This window comes from Petromyzon marinus, chromosome 17 (genome assembly GCF_048934315.1).
Source record: "Petromyzon marinus isolate PM22_M1 ecotype Great Lakes invasive population chromosome 17, UKy_Petmar_22M1.pri1.0, whole genome shotgun sequence".
Classification (NCBI taxonomy): Eukaryota; Metazoa; Chordata; class Hyperoartia; order Petromyzontiformes; family Petromyzontidae; genus Petromyzon; species Petromyzon marinus.
The window spans coordinates 23265200-23278893 of NC_133683.1; the positions used below are offsets into that span (position 1 = coordinate 23265200).

Here is a 13694-nt window from a genome sequence, read left to right on the forward strand (position 1 = left end):
AGATTTTATAATTTTTGTAAATGCATTTAATTATCTTAACTGTTTCACTACGAATCAACGCGCGATGCCGAACACTCCATTGTTTTTTACCTTGGCCATTTGAGTTCTCGTATTTATGGTGCGATACATGAATCGTAAAGCCAATGAAAATATAAAACATAGACAGCTGTTTTAATTTCAGGACACATAACTAACAGTAATACACGCATTAATGCCAGGTGCTGTAATTACCAAATTACCTATAGGATTTATCCCAGTGCAACAGGATTGCGTTTCAACCATTATAAATCTGTACGTATATTTTTGGGGGGACCCCTGAAAATCCAAGATCCCGGACTGCAGCCCCTAAAGCCCCCTGCCTTAATCCAAGTACTGCGTGCAGTGCTGCTTTGCCAAACCGTCGATCTGCACATAGACATAATTAGCTCACAAGTGTATTGGAAGAAGTGAACGCACACAATGTGAACTGTATACAATCAGCAGCAATTCCAAGTGGCTGCACGCTCGGAAGAGCAAGGGGTACTGGTGCTTATCTATATTGTCTGGTGGAAATTCCACATTCCTATGGCAGAGCCCCCCGTTTATCCATGGGAAAAAATAACTGTACATAGCCTCTGCTGTATATTGAGTATATACGTGTAAAATATGCATATAAATAACAGACCTCGCACACTTAACTTAATGAAAAAAAGGATTAAATTTGCAAACGTCTCATTATAGGACGGTTTGTTTTGACATGCGAATATATACAAACTAAAATGTACCGAACCGAGTCAACCGCTTAATCGATGGCGACAAACCGGCGCGCTTACAAAGAGGTGAGCTCGACGCCAGACTCACAAAACACACACACGCGCACACGCACGCGCACACGCGCGCACACACGCGCGCACACACACACGCACACGTGCACACGCGCATGCCCGCTTGGCAGTTGTCGCTAAGGAAGAAAGCGTCTTGATCCCACTCGCCGGGGCCCCGTCGCCGAACAACGTGCACCGGGGTTGGGGGGGGTGCGTTGCGTGCAGCGCTGGAAACAAGGCCCAGGAATCTTCGGAGAGGCAGAGGGGGCAGGGGCACCGGGCACACACTCCTCTTGAGTTTTCCCCACGGTCGGAAGCTTTAGCTATTTATACGAGGCTCGTGCGGCCCCCCCCAACCCCGATTCTGCGCAGGCAGCAGTAATCGTTGACGTTCGAGGCCAGGGATGTGTTCGCTCTCAAAGCCAGGGCAACACCTGCCGCTGGGGCCTCGCTGGGGGTCTGGGGGCACACCGCTGGTTTTCGCTATGCCCCGTTTAGAGGCAAGGCAGCAGAGTTAGGCGCTAGAAGTGGCCACTTTAGTTGGGACAAAATGTGTTGTCTGCGCATTGATACATCTGAGCCATTTGTTCCCCCCTGATCAACGGTGAAACTGATATTTTGTCTCCACTTGCCGTCTTACGTTTTGTACCTTTTGCCCTGTCTACAAATGTGTAACCACTAACGTACACAACACCTGTAGGTGTAAACACTCTTCTGTTGCTACCACCATGGTTACTGTTCTCATGAACTTCACTCTTCACTCATTGATTCATCCTCCAACCGTGTTGAGAACTCGGTCTACCAGACACCACGCCCGGCTCTTTCATTTGAGGCTGAGATGACCTAGGGGAGACCCAGGACCAGTTCAGATAATCGTCACTGGTGTTGGTGACCGTGATCGAGAATCGAACTCGGGTCGCCGGGGACATAGCGCAGCAGGCGAGCCACTCCACTACTGCTCCCTGTAGCATACAGCAACAACACTCAACCCACTCGCCTACCCAGCCACTCACTCGCACTCTCACCCGCCACACTGCAGGTCACAGCACTTCTCTTTTTGTTTCTTTTGTCGCACTGCTCGACATTGGAATTCCCTCCCATGGTCTCTTTTATCAAAGTTCTCACAACCTTGCTCAATTCAAGAAACTTATATTACATTTTCAACGATTGCACCTTCAAAAGTGCTGTTTGTTGCTGGCCATTTGGCATTTTAGATCCCTGTGGGCCTATTGCTCTTTGGAAAAAAAAATATTGTACTTCATAATGATAGAATAACATTTCAAAATACCTGAATATATAATAATATAGTATATGATCTCAAAATGTTAGTCAACATAAATTTACCTTATGGCAGGATCCTGGGGTCCCATAAGCCCCCGGCTCTCGCATAAACTGCGTTGCGACGTCATTTTATGTCTGTTGAAGGCAAACGACACGACAATCTATTCCTCTCGGCGAGCTCTACACGATGCGCTAATCAAAGTTTCAAAATTTGGTGAATGTTCCATGCAAGGTGTGTCGCGGCGTTTGTGTATGCGGTGGCACGGAGTCGCCAAAATAATTAATTACTATTTTGACTTCCGTTTATTCAGGACCCTGGGGTCCCGCCATGAGGTTCATATCTCCACCCCCCCCTCCATCAATCTCCCAATAGTGCTGCACCGATGGTGGAAATTCCACATTTCTATGGTTGGGACAAGTTTATTCATAGATGAATAGATTGTGCCACGGATGAATAGAATGTGCCACCTTAACCTCGATCGCAGCCATCTTGCATTCTCCCTGGTTTAGCAGGGCAAGTCCCGAGCCCCGTGTAGCGACACAGAAGTGAACCTGCGCGCACTGAATTAGAATCACCAATGGCAGGTGTGGCCACAATGTGCAATATTTTAAAACGTTTCCGAAATGACTTACTGAAAATGTCGGCTTGTACTGCACTGTAGCGTTTTGCTCGTTACATCACGGCTTAAGTTTGAACGTAAAAGGTGTTCAGCCTGCACGAGGATGTGTTGTCAGTTGAGTGCAAAGTAGGTCTTCTTCCCTCGTGTCTCAGAATCAAAATATTTATTTATACTGGACGAATCCGATGAGCTATAAAGCTCTTTTTTCACATATGTCGAGTAGGGGAGCCAGGTCAGAAATTTACAACAAACCATACAAAAACACGGTAGGAGTGCAAAGTATAGGAAAGGTAAACAAATCCCTGAAAAATATACAAATAAACTGAGCGACCTCGCGCATGTATCTTACCAGGTAAAGCCAACTGAGGTGCTAACTATTGGTCTCTTGGTTAGCACATGGGAGTTACCATCCAGAGGTCGCAGGTTTCATTTCATCTCCCGGCACGGCATTTGAAATAATGGTGACGTTTTTTTCAGTCCCCCTCCCCCCCACCGCCTCTGTCCACCCAGCCATTGTTAATGGGTTGAGGGCAGTTAGTTGATCAGCAGCAGGTCGCCGTCCGGTGGTGTCTGACAGCGTGGAAGAGTCGGTCAAATACTCCCGAGAGAGGCTTTCTCAAACACCCAATTGTAGAGCTGCACCCTTAACCTTTTACCTCTGGATTTTTCAAACAATTATAATGCTTGCCAATATCTGCACGTCGGGCGAGCAATGCAGATGTTGGAAATCGAAATAAATCACCCGCCCGGTTTTAACCGTTGCCGTGGCTGTTTGATCGCATTTTTGTTCGCCCGCTTCTTTAAAAAAAACCCAGCTGTTTTAGCCTGGGAAATAAACATCGACAATGTAAAATCTCTCCCCAGCACAGATAAAGCAGAGGGGGGGGGGGAAATGAAGAATAAGTAAAAAAATAGAACTGGTTGCTTGCATCTAAGGTTTAAAGGTCTCTGGGCTGAGTCAACTGACTGGCTGGAGCACATATTTATCCAACCTCAAATGAAGTCATAAGCCCCGGCGAGATGCCACAGTAAAGGGTGGCGCACCTGAGCGACCTCGCGCATGCACAAGCAGCGCGATTGATGTTTCGCTTACATCACCGCATGCCGGCGTGACGCCACGAGCACCTGCCTCTAGGGTAGTAGAGGGAGCAGGGGAGGGGGGACGACTCTGTATCTGGGACAGAAGCAGAAGGCAGTGAAGGTGCTTAACATCTAGTTTTTTCGCAGGCCAATATTATGATTGGTAAATTGGCGTGAATCAAAATATTAATGATAAAGCGATGCGGCCGTGGTGGTTATGTGGGATAAGTGAGCGAGCAGAGGGAGGTAGGTGAGGGTGTATGGACGATAGCTACGTGGAGAGGAGGCGGAAGAGAAGCGTCTGCGCGGAGCACTGAATGCAGACTCAGCCCGGTGCTCAGTTGATTTGGCCCGCGGCGAAAATCTCCGGTGGTCATGTCATTGTGATGCGTTTGTGCCAACATCGCCGAGACTCAAAGCGGTTCCGACATTCTTCCATCGGGCGGACTGCATTGCTCCGACGCTAATGTTCTTTTGGGGGTGAACACCCGTCACCTGCCACCACCACCGCCAGCCTCTCCCACCGCCACCACCACACCACCACCACCGAGTTTACGTGCTCTTTTCCAAATCGGTGCTGCCATGTAGTTGCTAATTAATATGAATTATATCACTATTGATATAATGCGTGAAGTGCAGCTTTCTTTATAACGAACACCTGCCTCCCTCCAGGGAGGGGAGGGGGGGACTGTATCTGGGACAGAAGCAGCAGGCAGTGAAGGCGCTTTGGTTTATAAATGTGATGTCCACCTTGAGCCTCTAGAGAGGATGTCTTACATACCACTTTTGTTCTATATTTTGCTTATTTATATATTCGTGCGTTATATAACTCAGGAAAAGTTGTTATTCGTTCAACAAATCGACGTGTTTATAATCTTTATATATTTTTGTATCAATGTGCTAAAAAAAACTGGTCAAAATATTTGCGTTACAATGTCCAAACCACTTTGGTAAAATGTATGAATATATTTTATTTCCCAGGTTCATGTTATTTCCCTCGTGTTTGTGCTTGTATCACAAATGTGAAAACACAACAGTAAGTACATGTGGGGGGGGGGGCGGAGGGGAGTGGTGGCACAGTGGTTAGCACACTGGGCGACAATCCCGCTGACCTGAGCTTGATTACGGGACACGGTTAACATCCGTGGCGAGTTATATCTGAAACGGTACTGCCGCTTTCACTAATCCGCACTGGCCAGTGTGGTGAAATATGATCAAAACAATGATTGCATTTTGTTTGTATAAATATAATTACAATACAACATATAGTAACATTTATACACGTGTGTGTATACGGTAAATAAGTATGTTTTTAAGCTGGCAAATTATATACATATGGGTTCCAACAAATGAAGCATGCATTTGTCCTTCAGAATTGATCATTTTTACTAAATTTGAACATACCAATCATGTAGCTATAATACCTTGGGAATCCTAATGACATTTAGGAACAGTAGAAGAATTTATGTACGTATTTTTTATGATATATTGTTTTATTATATTTTTCTAACTTTGCTCAAATCATCAATGCCATATCGAGTTGGCGACATAAGCAGCATTGTGAATACTCAGATCCTGTACGATGACTTCGAACTAATCAAGGTATAATATTCTGCACCTATCCTTCGTATGCGTCACAGCAAATCGTAAATAAAACAATGCTGTCCGTAGTCTGGTTTACAACAGCAGACCAGTCACGATGTGCCACTGCCATGGTGACGTTTGAATTATTAAACCGCAGTTACTCAATTGCCTCGTTACAAGCGCATGTTAAGACGCGATGTCCTTACACTGCTGAGCCGAAGGGAATCGGGAACTATTACACTGGAGTATTTATTTATTTATGTTCCTGGGTCGTAAGTGTTATTTCCTAATTGCTTATGCCTCAAAGTACAGAAAATGGCTATTATTCCCCACAAACTTTGCTTTTGTCACCAGGATATTGATATTTAGAAATTTACCTATTTTCAATGAGAAAACAGGCGAATTTGTGTCTTTTCATTCACGTAAAGTCAGAAAACAACATATAAATCAAAATTAACAAGTATTTATACTAAAGTAATACAAAAATTACTACAAAAGATTGAGACACCAAGGCGCACTACCACAGGCGGGACTGGCCACAGCGGACCGAGTTCTCTGTGGGGAGGAACAACGTCAAGTGGGAGCCACTGGTGGACCCCCGCAAGGTGCTAATGCCACCATTGCACATCAAATTGGGCCTCATGAAACAATTTGTCAGAGCTGTAGATAAGGTATCGGCAGCCTTCAAGTACCTTCAAGGCTTCTTCCCTAAGCTGTCTGAGTCAAAGGTCAAAGCCGGTGTCTTCGTTGGACCACAAATAAAGAAGATCCTAAAAGGGTAAAAAAAACAATTATCATATTTTGTTACTGGCAAATGAGGTTTCCAATGGTGTAAATGCTTACCCCGAGCTCTCATACTCTGATGCTGCATTGTCTTTGAGTTGTGCGCCTTTTGGCATCTTTTGGTCCAACACCATGTGAGACGAGGCTCTAAAGAAAGCTGTCTCGGGTGTGGACCAATCAATTTCAAGAACAGTGCATACATTATCAGAGTTGTTGTTTTTTGTTTGCGTTCCGACTGCAGGTATTGTGGTCAATGTAAACATGACTCCTTGTAAAAAAAGGTGTCAGTTTTGTTGCCAGATAAAAGGGTAAAAAAACAATTATCAAGATCCTGGAGTGCAATGAATTCCCCAAGAAGCTCACTAGTAAGGAGAAAGCGGCTTGGAACAGCTTTGTCGCAGTGGTTCGTGGCTTCCTGGGCAATCACAAGGCCGAAAACGATGTGGAGCTGGTTGAGACTGGTGAAGAACTACAACACAATGGGCTGTAGGATGTCCCTCAAAGTCCATATCCTTGATGCTCATCTTTATAAATTCAAGGAGAAAATGGGAGTGTACTCGGAGGAGCAAGGTGAGCACTTCCACCAGGATATACTGGACTTTGAACGCCGCTACCAAGAACAGTATAACGAGAACATGATGGGAGACTACATTTGGGGGCTGATTCGTGAAAGTGATTTACCGTATAATCGTAAATCTCTAAAAACTACTCACTTCGAAATCTTTTGTAGTATTTTTTGTATTACTTTGATATAAATACATGTTCATTTTGATTCATGTATTTTTTTTCTGACTTTATGTGAACCAAAAGACAGAAAGTCGTCCCTTTTATCATTGATAATAGGTACATTTCAAAATATCACTATCTTGGTCACAATAGGAAAGTTTGTGGGGAATAATAGCCATTTTCTATACTTTTTAGGCATCAGCAATTACGAAATAACACTTACTACCCAGGAACAAAAATTGTGTTACATAGTATTATCCGCTACAGGAACGGAAATATCGACGCATTTTCACTGGATCACTTTCATCTGGTTCATGTTTCAGTCATTCATTTATATGTTTAATAGATTATCTTGACACGTAGGCTTTCACGACCAATATAATTCATAAGAGGTTTTTTTTTCTGGCTGTCGCTTAATGAAGCTAGTTGTAATTACTGGCGAAACGTCGAACTCAGATTGTAAATGTTGCGGCTTGGCTTTACAACACACCGGTCTGCTGTACCAGTGACGAATTGGCACGTTCTGTTTACGTGACAACCGTTACTAGTTGGCTGTGTCGGGTGGTGCCGGGTTTTAAAGACACATTTATATATTTACGCAATCTAACCCAAAGAAAACCTCTATTATTAGTGTATCTTGAATTGGCATTCTGCCCTGGCTGAATGGTTATGATGCGGGAATTGTTCGATATGATCTCCGGGTAGTGGCATTTGAAACAACGGTGCACGTTTCTTAAATCGCACCCCCCGCCGCTTGCCCACCCAGCGGTATGAATGGGGTACTCCACAAAGTAGTCAATTGGAAAGTCGCGTCTGGTGGGCTAAAGTGTGCCAACTCCCACCCCTTCCAAGACATAATGGAAGAGTAGGTCAAAACACCATTGACAAAGGGCCCTCTAGAGCTCCCGCGAGTGGAGGCCTTTTCGCCAGAAGTGGTGTGAGCAAAGAATTGCAGGGCTCCACCTTTACCTTTTTTTACAAAGAGCGTTTCGAATTGAGGGAATTCATTGGAATTGACAGTCTTAAACTGAGTGAATACCAAAGCTCAGCCAAATTAAACTCACTGACATAACAGTGGCTATATTTTCTACCTAGGCTATGGGCATCATTTATTAGAATTTTTTTCAAAGTTTTTATTTAAAACAGGTGACAATGTGAATGCCCATACATGTCTAGGAACCAGTCAGTGCCAGCATGAATGAATAATCACGTCAGTTATTTTACACAGGGAATGCCTCGCTGAGTTTCGTGAATCTTTTTTCCGGAGAGTGCGACGTGATATTTGACCATATTCATTAAAGAGTGTTTGACGAATGGGTAAGAAACTGGAGTACCCAGAGAATACCTGCACACTTAAGGGGACAGCATTCAGCGCTGCCATCTTTTGGCCACCTCGCAGCCCCGCGGCTAAAACACATGCCAAGCCTTCGGTGGTCACCCAATGCGACTGCCAACCAGGCTCGACGCCTGCTTAGATCTCACGAGATTCCTGTGCACTCAGGGTGGCTTTGGTCATCGGCAAATTGAGTAAAGGCAACAAGCATTGGTCCTGGCTTTTGCTTTGTTGTCGCCAAAACAAGGTGAGCAATCTGCAAGGGCAGGGCATGCCCTAGCACCCAGAACAGTGACTTTGGCATGAGCCTGCTAAGCTGATCAGCCACCTCTCTACCAGTGGCACTCTCATTATAACCGCCCTGGTGCTGCTTGCTATTAAATCTCCGCACTTAGCTCATTGGAGTTTTCTCCCCAAAGTGCTGATCGTGTCACTCCGTGTTTGTGAACTTTTCGGAGGCGTGTCTCTGTGTAGAGATTAAGGTGGGATTCACCTGCCAGCGACCTGACATAGGACACAAGTGCTTAACTGGCAGTATCCTGACGTTCTCCTTGTCAGTCTGCCACGCGATGCATACATTTTAACCTTAGGGTGCATTGTCAAAAGGTGCAGCTGCAGGCCCGCAATTGCTTGAGGGAGCTCTCGAGAGGCTCCTCTCGAGGGTATTCGGTCTACTCTTCCATGCTGGCTGGCCAGATGTCTCGCAAGAGGTGTGAGTACCCATACTTTACCCTCCTCAATAAGAGTCATGCGACTCATTGAGGCTTTCCCTGTGTAAATAATTGACGTGAGCATTATTTCGTGCTGGCTCTCGGGTTGCTTCCTAGACATGCATGGGCATTGACATAGCCACCTGTTTTGAATCAAAATATTGGTAATTAAAAAAAGGCCAATAGCCAGAGTAGAACATATAGCCACTGTTGGTGAGTTCACCTGGCTGAGCTTTGGTATTTATTCGGTTTAAGACTGTCATTTCCAATGAATTCCCTCAATTCAAGATGCTTTATATATTAAAAAAATATATTGGTTTTTTCGGTAATTTAAATTAAAAATAAATTAAAAATAAAAGCAAAAAACCTACGACGTTTTGATCGCAACACACGCGGTCTTCTCTCCACCTGATGAAGACCGCTTGTGTTGTGATGAAAAATTCGTGTTTTTTGCTTTATTTTTTCATTTATTTTTTCTTTATTTTATTTTCTATCTACGTGACATTGCCGAAAGAACCAAGAATATGAATTCCTGCAGTCACGAAAGTTTTAAATAAAAAAAATATGTAAAGGTGCAGTCCTGTAATTTCTTGCTCACTCCACTGTTGGCAGAAAGGCCTCCACTCGATGGAGCCCTAGAGAGGTCCTCTGTTGAGGGTTTTTCGCCATTCTTCCAGGTTGGCCAAATGTCTTGAAAGAGGGGGGAGCGGGAACATTTACCCCACCAGGCACGGCCTGCCAATTGACCAGCTGTCTTTTTTACCACTTGGTGGACATAGCCTGGGGGCAGCGAGGTGGTTTTTTTTTTTTACCAGGTAAGCCCCACTGAGCTATGTATCTCTTTTTCAGATTGCAACCTGACCACAAATGATAGCTCAACGAAGTGGCTTATCACGTGTAAATGTATAGCAGTCCAATACTCTAAACGCACGTTCTTAAACTTGGAGGGAAAAACCGGTGGACCCGGAATAAAATCCACGTGACCATTGGGACAGAGAACATGCAGGATCAGGATCGAACCTACAAACCTCTTGCATACCCGGCGAGGTAGTTAACCACTGTTTCAACTGCCGTGCCGAGAGGTTGAATCGAACCGGCGACCTCTGGCTCGCAAGTCGTCTGCTTTGCACCCATCACACCATGGCAGCGTCCCTGTATTGTGGTGGCAAATAAAATAAAATAAAAAAAAAACTCATCAAGCACTTGCGGGAGAGTTATTATTATGTATTCATTGTTCTTCATTTATAATCAAATTGCCCAAATATGAGATGATGTCATTGTTGGCATTTATCTTTCTATGTTCTCTACTCATACGATAAGTGAGTGCTAACATTCTTAATCATAAATGTGTGTGTGTGGTGTGTACGTGTGATTCAAAGAACTTCACCGCGTAGGTAATATATATTATTTTTTGTTTCTTGTCACGAATGGAATGTTTAGTTCCGCTGGTGCGCATACTTTATAAGATGAAATAAAATAAATTTTGTTTCGGCTTGTCGTTTGAACGCAGTGCTAGAAGGGATTTTGGGTAGCATTTCCTCGGTAAAGGTCACGTTCTAACGCACGTTGTCGTAACAACGTTGGCTAAAGTGCCTTGTGGCATTTTGCGGAATAACTTTTTGAAGACTAGGTGAATATACCAAATATTAACATAAATGAAAGCAATTATACTAACGTTAGCGTTTGTGCAATAAATTATGAATATTCATTAAATATCATCCAACACTATTTTAAAAAAATGCTTCTATATACATAGGTCAGGTAGCATCTGAAAGCATTTCTTCGAAAGTATTAATTTTCTATGTAAGTGTGAGTGCCCACGTCAGTCCTATCAAGTATCCTCTGCGTGTATTTCCCATGGTAACGACTGAGAAGAGTCCACCAAAGGGGACAGGTCTCCCGTGGACTTGGCTGGAATGTGCCAGTGTAAAGTGGCAGTGGTTACCCAGAAGTCTCATTCACCTCTCCGCACCAGCCGTGCAGCAGCAGAAGAGCGCTGAATCCCTTAGTTTAGTGAGTTTTTCTAGTTATTTTTGGGCACTGGAAGTTGTCACGTGCATTGCTAATTACTCACTGCGATTAACGACCAGCAACGGACATTGAAACTTCAGTAACGGAAGAACACGATGCCTTGTGTAAATGACGTGTAGCTCAAGCAATAGTTCTACACTGGTGCATTTTTAGAATAAAGTAGCACTAAATATATATTTACTTGTGAAATAGTGATACATTATGGAGTTTTTTGGTTTCCACGTGAATATAAGTTATATCTTTTTTTAATGCACAGTTGACCGTCCCTTGTGTCTTTCGAGAAGTGTTCCTTAAAATAAATAAGGACTTGATTTGTTAAAGGCCATTACAGGCTATATTTGCAATACCCTGTTAGGAAGTATAGCTGAAGGTTGCTAAATACTCTAGGGTTTGAGCAATAATGCACGTTTTTACGACTTCCTCTTTAGTCCACAGTTTACGATATCGTCAATGTGATTTTCAAGTGATGTTCAAACACTTGCTTTCACAAGTCTAAAACTGAAAGCAAAAATAATGAAATACAGTTTTAAATGGGCAGAATAACCGATGAACATCAGCTAAAGTGCATTTTAGATTATTGTTTTTTTTATTAATGAACACGTTTACTGCCTTTTTGTTGCATAGTTTTGTACATAGTTTATAAATTAGCTTCAAAACTGCAAAAGCATGCCAAGTGAATTAAATTGTTTATAAGTACTGCGAAACCAAGGAGGGCTGGTGGATCAGGGATCAAAGCACGAAGCTGGCAATGTTGAAATTCAGAATTCAGGGCTCAGCCACCGATGATTAAACCAACTTCTCAATATTAGTGAGTTGATGGAAAAAAACGAAAGTATAACATTTAATTTGTCCCTTACTTTGGCAAAAAGTACACTAACCTATTGTTCATTGACCTAACAGTTTATGAGTGGACTCGTGGGTGTTAGCAGCAATGTCCTCAATAAGAAGATCGCCACGAGTATGCTGCAATTTTTAGTGACCCTCAGGGAATCTGATGGGGGGGGGGGTTCCTTTTACATCATCCAGCAGTCCCATGCACTGCTAGATGTAAGTGGCAGCAGTGTTCTGTAGTATGTTAACGGCGCTGTCAGAGCACACAGCACTGCAGTGTTCTTTAATTAATCGGGGCCGATCCCTGGCTCTCAAACATTTCGCTCAAGATTTTCCGTAACAGCTGCACAGGCCTCTTCAAGGCTGCTTGCCTCTGCGCTCTGCATCTCCCATCCATCCTGTCTCCACCCTGTTATCTCCTGCCAGTGGCTCCAGCTAATTCCTCCTCTCGCAGGGATTCCTTGCTCACGTCTCCCGGTGTCATGCGCAACGGGTGTGAGTTTAACGGACACTGGTTAGACTTGCTTGCCAAGCTCGGGACTGTGCCCGCGTTTTGTGCCTGCCCCCATCAGCCTTCTCGAAAATCTACTCGCTCTTGGGCAGTTCCACAAACTAGGCAATTTCACGGCGAAAATGTCGAAAAATGTTCTAATGGCACACATTTAAGGTGATTATAGTTTCAGAATAGATAGCTTATTTATGGAATCTGCGTACGGCATGTTAATGTGATGTGCAGGTTTGAAATTAATGGTTTGATACACACACACGAAATGGAATGCGCCATCACCATCTCAGTTTGGATTTTTTTTTTAAGTCAGTTCGTCTGAGTATGTCCGACACCACGGTATTTCTCCCTCATGAAAAAAAAAGTGGCCAACCATTTTTTTGTTCATCCCAATTACAGTCCTAATTGGTTGAAATATTATGCCCAAGTAACAGACAGAAAACCTTCATGATCATACGAACGATTACCCACGCATTTAAGGTGTAGGATAAATGTACGTCCAAAATCGTGCAGCTGTCCTGTCGCCAGCAGTTTGAAACCGGTTTATGTGTGGAGGTGCCTCTTGCTTGCGCATGTTACAGACGCTGGAATGCACTTTGTTGGGAGTGCAATTGTGGGTCTGTTAATGAGAAAATGGAACGGGTCCTTTTTGCGACAGTGCAGGTAATTTACTACTACCCTGGAAGTCATGTGATGGGCAGACTTCACGCCTCTCGAGTCACTGATTTACACCCTGTAAAACATTTCGTTTATGTGCTTTTGGCAAGCGCACATTTTTTTCTTGAAGCAGGTGCGGGTAGGCAAATACCTTATTATTTTACTTTGTTCCAAAATTCCACTGCACAAATTATTGTGCGCACTAGAACAATAAAGTCAGGTTGTTTTCTGAAAAAAAACTGTATACGCATGAAAATACAAATAAAACTTTATCAGGTATGTTGTTTTAATGTTTCTCATATCACGCATTATTGAATTTGGTGTCAATATTTTATTGACTAGCACTTGAAACGTGGCATATTTTTGGTGTTTGTGGACTTTAGTGCAGGTTTTATTCACATATTAATCGATTGGAGTAATTTAATAATTATCCAGGCAGCTACCTTTGAAACATCCATATCTATCAAGGGTTTTGTAGATGTATCAAGACTCATGGGCCCACATGATCTAAATATGAATTTGAGTGGGTTTCAGGTCCCCTTGGTCATCACCTAAAGTCTGTTTTATAGGTGGAGCAGTGCAGCGCCAGGCACATGCATGGTGTGGGTTTTTGTCATCTCTCAGCAGAATATTTCATGAGAAAAAAGTCACTCCGTAATGAAATAAGTGATCTGAGGCCACATTATCAGAACTCATGTGCAAATCCGACCACAGAATTAAATTGCATGCGTGGGTACACATAGCCATTTA

General features: G+C 43.5%; 1 protein-coding gene across 2 annotated transcripts in view; it reads left to right on the forward strand.

Moving 5' to 3' along the window:
• Positions 1-13694, forward strand: part of LOC116943137 (protein jagged-1b-like) — a 126669-nt gene that overhangs the window by 38518 nt on the left and 74457 nt on the right. The gene's annotated exons all lie outside the window — the stretch shown is intronic.